This window comes from Neomonachus schauinslandi, chromosome 14, assembly GCF_002201575.2.
Source record: "Neomonachus schauinslandi chromosome 14, ASM220157v2, whole genome shotgun sequence".
Taxonomy (NCBI): domain Eukaryota; kingdom Metazoa; phylum Chordata; class Mammalia; order Carnivora; family Phocidae; genus Neomonachus; species Neomonachus schauinslandi.
The window spans coordinates 10,103,054-10,111,037 of record NC_058416.1 but is presented as its reverse complement, the minus strand read 5'-3'; the positions used below and the strand labels follow the sequence as shown (position 1 = coordinate 10,111,037).

General features: G+C 34.8%; 1 pseudogene; it reads left to right on the top strand.

The window, feature by feature from the left end:
• The first annotated feature begins 2,283 nt into the window (after window positions 1-2,283).
• LOC110577165 lies at window positions 2,284-3,286 on the top strand (annotated as a pseudogene).
• Window positions 3,287-7,984: the final 4,698 nt, after the last annotated feature.

Genomic DNA, 7,984 nt, shown 5'->3' with positions numbered 1-7,984 from the left:
AATGAGAGAGAGAGAGCACATGAGAGGGAGGAGGGTCAGAGGGAGAAGCAGACTCCCTGCTGAGCAGGGAGCCTGATGTGGGACTCGATCCTGGGACTCCAGGATCATGACCTTAGCCGAAGGCAGTCGCTTAACCAACTGAGCCACCCAGGCGCCCCAAGGAGCAAACATTTTAAATAATGGAAGATTAAATGAGATAACTACTAATCCATTTCCAAATTAAAGTTTTGTGATTGCACATGGTGGATCATATACCAATATACATACACCATCTGATTCATACCAAGCAGAACTCACTTATAAGCATTATCTAAAGAGGACATGGAAAATATCTGCTGGAAGAAAAATTGCAAATTTCATTATACTAAAGTGTTTATATATTTTTCCATTAAGTGAAACAAGAAAGCAAATAAAAATAACCTCAGTTTATAAGTAAGGAATGAGTATTTGGAAATGAACTCCACAAAAAAAGTACAAATTAAATTCATCTCCTTTTTTGCTGCTGTTTTAAAGGAGTATGAGGGAAATATTTTTGTTTTTTCTCAACTGAAAGAGTTTTCTCTAGTTTGACTTAAATAAATTTATTGTGTCACATCAGGTGGCCATCTATGTTCAGATACCTTAGTGGGTACAAATAAAGGAATATTGCTCCTTAATAAGAAACTTTCTCTGAAATACATGGAGACACACTGACAGTAACACTGATATCCCCTAGTAATAGATAAAAGCCAGATCTCATTTTAATAAAAAATGATTAGAAAATATTGGTGCAAATGAATTTGCCCTGAAATAAGTCCAATAATCCTCAACAACCTAAAATATTCAAAAATTATTTACTGTGAACAGCTATGAGAAGTCTGCGATATTTCTCACAAAGAGATATTTTAAGCCTCTATGGCAACCAACATTAAAAAAAAATAAGTTTCAGAGACATGAAATAGCACTTCAGTGTTCTCTGTCAGCTTTCAGTCTTGTTTCATTTGAATTAAGTGTAGACTTAGATAAAGATGGAGTTTTCAATATGCAATGCCATCCACATTATTTATTTAAAATGCCAACAATTAGAATATTTTTGGTGGATTGTAAAATTGGTGTATCAAGGGAAATATTAATTATCACCAGTAAACATGTAAAACTACCAGATGTTGTTGCCTGTATATTTAACATTTCATATAAAATTAATAAATTCTTTTCTGTGTAAGCAAAAACCTCCATAAAGTATGTATATGACAGTATTAATAGAAAGAGATGTGCTCCCTTACTCATTCATTTATTTATTCAGCTCAAATAATGTATTAAACCCTTACATGTATCAGGATCTATGCCTTTTACTGGGGTTCAAAACACTTGAAAAGCACAATCACAACCACAACAAAGGCAGAATTTTGTAGCGGCATACTGATTCCAAGAGAATGGAAAACTTAGAAATCTAAAATATTCTCCTGTTCCCCCATCTACTGGTGGATAAATTACATTAAAGATTATTTTCTGTGATTTTTGAAATTCAAAGAAATGAAAGAGAAATCGTGAAAGGAACTGCTTCCTACTCCATACACACACAGATACACACACACAAGAGAAGTGTAAACAAATAGTAGGTGAAAGAAAAATCCATGGCTATTAGAAAGCAGTCGATTTGGAGAATTATCATGGGGCAAAAATCTAAAGACCAGCCCTGAGGCTGCAGTTGAGGAACTGATCTTGAGACACTTCTTACAGATATAACTCCCATAGAGGAAACTCCCAGAATCAAAAGGTAGGCAAGCAACAAAAGTCTAATGTGAAAATTTAAAAACGAATTTAGGGAGAAAGAGATTAGAAAGAACTGAAGAGAGACAGTATGGGAGAAAGAAATGGACAACAATTTTTAGAATCAAAGAAGACATGATTCCACAGATCCAGAAGGCACAAAATTTTTTAATTAAAATAGACTAAATGTACAACCAGATACATTTTATTAACAGGGCAAACATTGAAGGCAAAACTTTAAAGCCTAAAAAGCCACCAGAGGAAAAGAAAACAGTTACAAAGTCAAGACATTTAGATAGTTTTCTCAACAAGAAACATTAAAGCCAGAAGATGGCAATATAATATCTTAATGTGCTTTGATAGATACCTTCTCTGAATTGCCTAGAGACTCATGATATAAATTTTTTAATTAAATAGTCATCCAGATGACTAGAGGCTTGCATTCAAAGGCTTTTTAAAAGCATCTTTGGCTCTCTGCTTCTCCCAGTTTCACAGACAGCTGCATCTTCTGGTACAGTGCATTGCAGAGACACAATGGTGAAGGTCAGAGTAAATGGATTTGGCCATATTGGGCACCTGCTCACCAGGGCTGCTTTTAACTCTGGCAAAGTGGATATTGTTGCCACCAAGGACCCCTTCATTTACCTCAACTGCATGGTCTACATGTTTCAATATGATTCCACCCACAACAAATTCAACAGCACAGTCAAGAGTGAGAATGAGAAACTTGTCATCAATGGAAAGCCCATCTCCATCTTCCAGGAGCAAGATATTGCCAGCATCAAATGGGGTGATGCTCGTGCTGAGTATCTTGTGGAGTCCACTGGGGTCTTCAACATCATGAAGAAGGCTGGGGCTCACTTGAAGGGTGGGGCCATGAGGCTCATCATCTCTGCCGCTTCTGCTGATGCCCCCATGTTTGTGATGGGTGTGAATCATGAGAAGTATGACAATTCCCTCAAGATTACCAGCAATGCCTCCTGCACCACCAACTGCTTGGGCCCTCTGGCTAAGGTCATCCGTGACAACTTTGGCATGGTTTAGGGACTGAGGACCACAGTCCACGATATCACTACCACCCAGAAGACCATGGACACCCCCACTGGGAAGCTGTGGTGTGATGGCTGAGGGGCTGTCCAGAACATCATCCCTGCTTCTACTGGTGCTGCCAACGTTGTAGGCAGGATTATCCCTGAGCTGAATGGGAAGCTCACTGGCATGGCCTTCCATGTTCCCACCCCCCACTATGTCAGTTGTGGATCTGAACTGCTTCCTAGAGAAAGCTGCCAAATATGATGATATTAAGAAGGTGATGAAACAGGCATTGGAAGGTCCCCTCAAGGGCATGATGGGCTACACTGATGACCAGCTTGTCTCCTGCTACTTCAACAGTGACACCCATTCTTCCACCTTCCGTGCTGGGGCTGGCATTGCACTCAATGACCATTGGGTCAAGTTCATATCCTGGTATGACAATGAATTTGGCTAGAGCAACCAGGTGGTTGACCTTATGGTCCACATGACCTCCAAGGAGTAAGGGCCTCTGGACCACCAGCCCTAGCTAGAGCAAGAGGAAGAGAGAGGCCCTCAGTTGCTAGGGAGTCCTCACCCCAACTCATCCCCCAACATGCTGAGAATCTCCTGACCTCTACACAGTTTTCATCCCAGACCCCCTGAAGAAGAGGAGGGGCTTGAGGAGCCCTACCTTGTCATGTACCTTCAATAAAGTATACTGTACCCAGCTGAAAAAAAAATAAAAATAAAAAGCAAATAAATAAAAAGATATTTTGACTTAATCAAGAATTGGTGAAAATTGCTAAATTGCTTGTTTGAAATGATACTTATTTTCTTTTGGAGTCTGGTAACATTAGCACACAATAGAAGAGTGTAAAGATTTTATCAAGTAGAATTTACAGACCCTAATATTATGTGAAAATTGGAATCCCTTGAATATGTAACAGTAAATATTAAATCTGAATAGAAATCCAAGTTATCCTTTTGTAACATGTTTTAGTGTAAGATTATTGAATGATGATGTGTACAAAGTAACCTCTTGGTAAATGTGAGCTATCTTCATTTTCATCATAGAGTAAAATCAAGATAACATCTCATAAAGCCTATGGAATAATGTAGTATTGATGAATAAATAATAAAATTTCAAGGAAACAGGAAAATCTTTACGGACAAAGTTATGTATAAGCCAAGATATGAGGTCAAAAAGTGAGAGAATCTATGCATTCTCGATTGTTCTAGTGATCAGCATATCTGGTGTGACAGTTAATTTTATGTGTCAAGGAGACCTGCTTTGGGGTGCCCAGATTAAACATTATTTCTGAGTGTGTCTATGGGAATGTTTTCTGGATGAGATTAGGATTTGAATCAGTGGACTTAGTAATGTAGAATGCCATCCCGATATGGGTGGGCCTCAACTAATCTTTTGAAGGCCCAACTGTAACAAAATATTAAGGAAGGAGAAATCCACCTCTTTTTTCTTGCCTCACTGATTGATCTGGGATATTGCCTCTCATTTTCTTCAGTCCTTCAAATGGGATTTATGTCATTGACTCTCCTGGTCATTTATTATGAGGAGACAATTTCTCATAATAAATCTCTCTCTCTCTCTTCCTCAAGAAAGGAAGAATCCTGGAGAATCCTGACTAATGTAGTTGATCATAGGTTCTTAATGTAGGTCAGAGTTTTCCAGTGGAACATTAATAATTGCAGGCCAAACTAAATATTGTATGAGTGTTTGTCTATAAGTAGTTAATAGATGTATGTATTTTTCTATACACACATCTTGTTTATTTTTACACATACCTTGTTTTATTTCACACCTTAATCATACAAAAAATAAATAAGTAAAAAGTATATCCTGTAGGACAAAAATAACTCTTTGCCTTTGAGATGATTAATTTCAGTTTATTTACTGACTATAAGGTAAATCCCCATAGGCTTAAAATCTTGGTGAAATTTCTATTTAATATACATTTTAAAAATCAGGGCAAAAGTTTATAGGCATCATAGTGCTAGTTCTTGGTAGTAATGACTCCTATTACATTTATGACTGTGTTATCGTATCAGTTAATGCATTTTCTGTGCAATGATGCAGTTCCACCCCCTACATCCATCAGCAAAAATGAATCATTTTTCAAGGTCTCTGCATGAATACTAAATAAATCAATAGAAAATATGCAGAATCAAAATGTGAGAGATAAATCCATGTTAACCACCACTTGACTGATACTGCTGTTCAACATTTTTATTTTGTCAAGTACATTTTCTTACATTTGTAATATAGAAGTACCTATCTTTCCAAAGTTAAACTCATTTTTATTTGAATCAGGACTAATTTATCAATTGATATCATCAAAAAAGATACTGAATATTTTTAGAGGGAAACAGGGAATATGATAGGATTTACATAATCTTTCCCCATACATTATGTGTTAGTAAATTCTTTATAACTATTATTTTGCATACAATTCTGTACCTTGTCAGCCCATATGTTGCCAAGCATCAATTTTTTCTTATCAAGATTGCTTTTCTACATTTGGTTTCTTTCCGGCAATATCATTATGATGTTAATTACTGGTGTCAACATATAATTTCCATTTACCCCAGAAACATAGAAACAGTATTGAAAAAAACAACAACAACAAAAAACGGTGTGGGAAAAGATCATTTACCCTAGGAAATCTCCAGGTGATATTATCCCACAGATAATTTTCCAGAATATTTTTTCTTATATTATTTTCTCCCAAACTCCTTTTGACGAAGTATTGACCTTGATATCATAAATATTTAACATATAGCCTGGGAACAGATCTCCCTGAGCACCCTTCTGTCTGAAGCACCCATTACAAGTTTCCTGTGATTATTTTAAATGCTTCAACTAGGATTTCTTGTAATAAATACAATGGAATAGCCCAGTTTTAGTGAAAACCATAACATTTGTGACCATAGAAAATCTATTAAAGAGGTTTAGTGAAATAATGTGATGATATTATTAGGTCTTATTTCATCTATCATTTTGGCCTTACATGATAGTTCAATTTCAAAAGCAAAATAGTAATAACAAAATGAATCGACATATTATTTATGGTAATATATAACTGAACCAAAATAGGAGATATTTGCTCAGGGATGACACTACTAAGAGTTTTTTCATACATTTACACTCTTAATTCTCACACAAACCTATGAATTGTATGTAATTATCATTCTGATTTTCTAGATGAGAAAATACACAGAGAAATCTGTTATACAAGTTCACACACATGGTACATATTGCAGGAAGGGTAGATTTACCCCTGCACAGTTGGTCAGAGATGTTTTCTTATCCCTCACCTTCTCTTGATTCCTATCAACAGACTTCATGAAATTATAGGATATTTTCCTTACTATGATTCCATGGCCCTTTTTTTTAAATTAAAATGTATACATTATAGGAAAGAAAAGTAAACTAGCAACCCAGCATTATAAAGATATGTCAACCAAATTTTGGGAATAATGGCAGAAGTGAATGTAAGTAAAAACACTTTGGGAAAGTTTAGTAATTGTAAGTAACATTTGTAAAGATCTTTATTTATTTATTTTTTTTGGTATTTGCATAACTTCTTGACTTGGAATACTTCTGGGCTACTCTCAGTGGGAATTAGTTATCAGTTATTATTCATTTCTCATGAACCCTGATCCCATTTGTAGTCCCTAAGTAGCCATCAGCTTATTATCACCTTCCTGCCGGTATACAGTTTCCCTCTCATTCATAGTTAGAGTCAAGGTTGGGGAAAACTGGAGATTCATTCTAATTAATTATATTTCAGCCATTTCTCTTTTCAATTTTTTGGCAAGGCCCAGGCATTGATACAAACATTTTCATATCAACATGAACTTTATTTTTTATTAATGGAAATTTTAAGAAAGGCAAGGTTGTCATATGGATTTAAATATGGTTGTCTAAAAAGACTTGTTATTAAAATAGCAAAATATTAACTCAGTTTTTCATTCAATTATTGTTCTATCTGTAAAACATGCTATAGGTATTTGATATTTTATTAAAATCCTGTAGGGGCTCTTGGGTGGTTCAGTCAGTTAAGCCTTCGACTCCTGGTCTCAGCTCAGGTCATGATCTCAAGGTCTTGAGATCGAGCCCTGTGTTGGGCTCCATGCTCAGCGTGGAGTCTGGTTGAAATTCTCTCTCTCCCTCTGCCTCTGCCCCTCTCCCTGCTTGCACGTGTGTGCTCTCTCTCTCTTTCTCAAAATAAATTTAAAAATCTTAAAAAAAAATACTCTAAGTGATATGTCTTTTACAAATCCTCTTTGACACATATAAGAATAAAGGAAATTTATAATAATCATGAGATAGAATGTTATCTTAGAATAAATATATATAAAATAAATCACAATATTGCAAAAGTTAGTGAATTTCCCAAGTCCAAATGGGTCCCATGCAAAATAGTCCCATCACAATTTTACATGGGCTTTTAAAGAAATTATGTCTGCCTTTTTGAAGTCATGGAAAGATGAGATATTTGTGATTTAAATCAAGTTTAATAATAAATTTGTAATTGTTTCCTTTATTTTTCTTAATAAGTATTTTATTTCTTAATTAGTATATTATTATTACTCCTCAAATATGCAGCTCACCTTTGAATGGACAAATATAATGTTTTATATTGTATAACATGTTCAGTAGCTTTAACTACAAGATCTATAGGTAATAACAATGTATGTTACTCAAATCTGTAATTAGTTTATGGCAGATAAAAATTCAACAGGACTATAATAATCATAACAAATGTGTGCTATCATACAACTTTTTCCTCAAATTTCAAAACATTATAGAATTTTAAAGTATCAGTAAAAATGTTATTTTATTTGTTCTTTACATTTGTAAAATAAATAAATTCCATGCAACTAGGAAAGCTACTATCTTATTATAACCATAAATGCACCTATGTGATTTAAAAAAACATGTAGTGAAGCTCTAAATGAAATAAAATAGATAGTCCATTGAAGAAAAAATCAAAATCAAAAACACTGATACTGTTAGAGGTATTCTAGAGTTTAATGTAGAAGTAAGTTTACTCTACATTAGAGAATAAAGAAGTATTTGTAGAAAAAAATATTTTCCTTAATGAATTACATTAACACCTTTCTCAAATCAAATGGTCATACATGCTTGAGCCTGTTTCTGGACTCTTTATATTAGGTGTAGAAACACATGATCAAATCT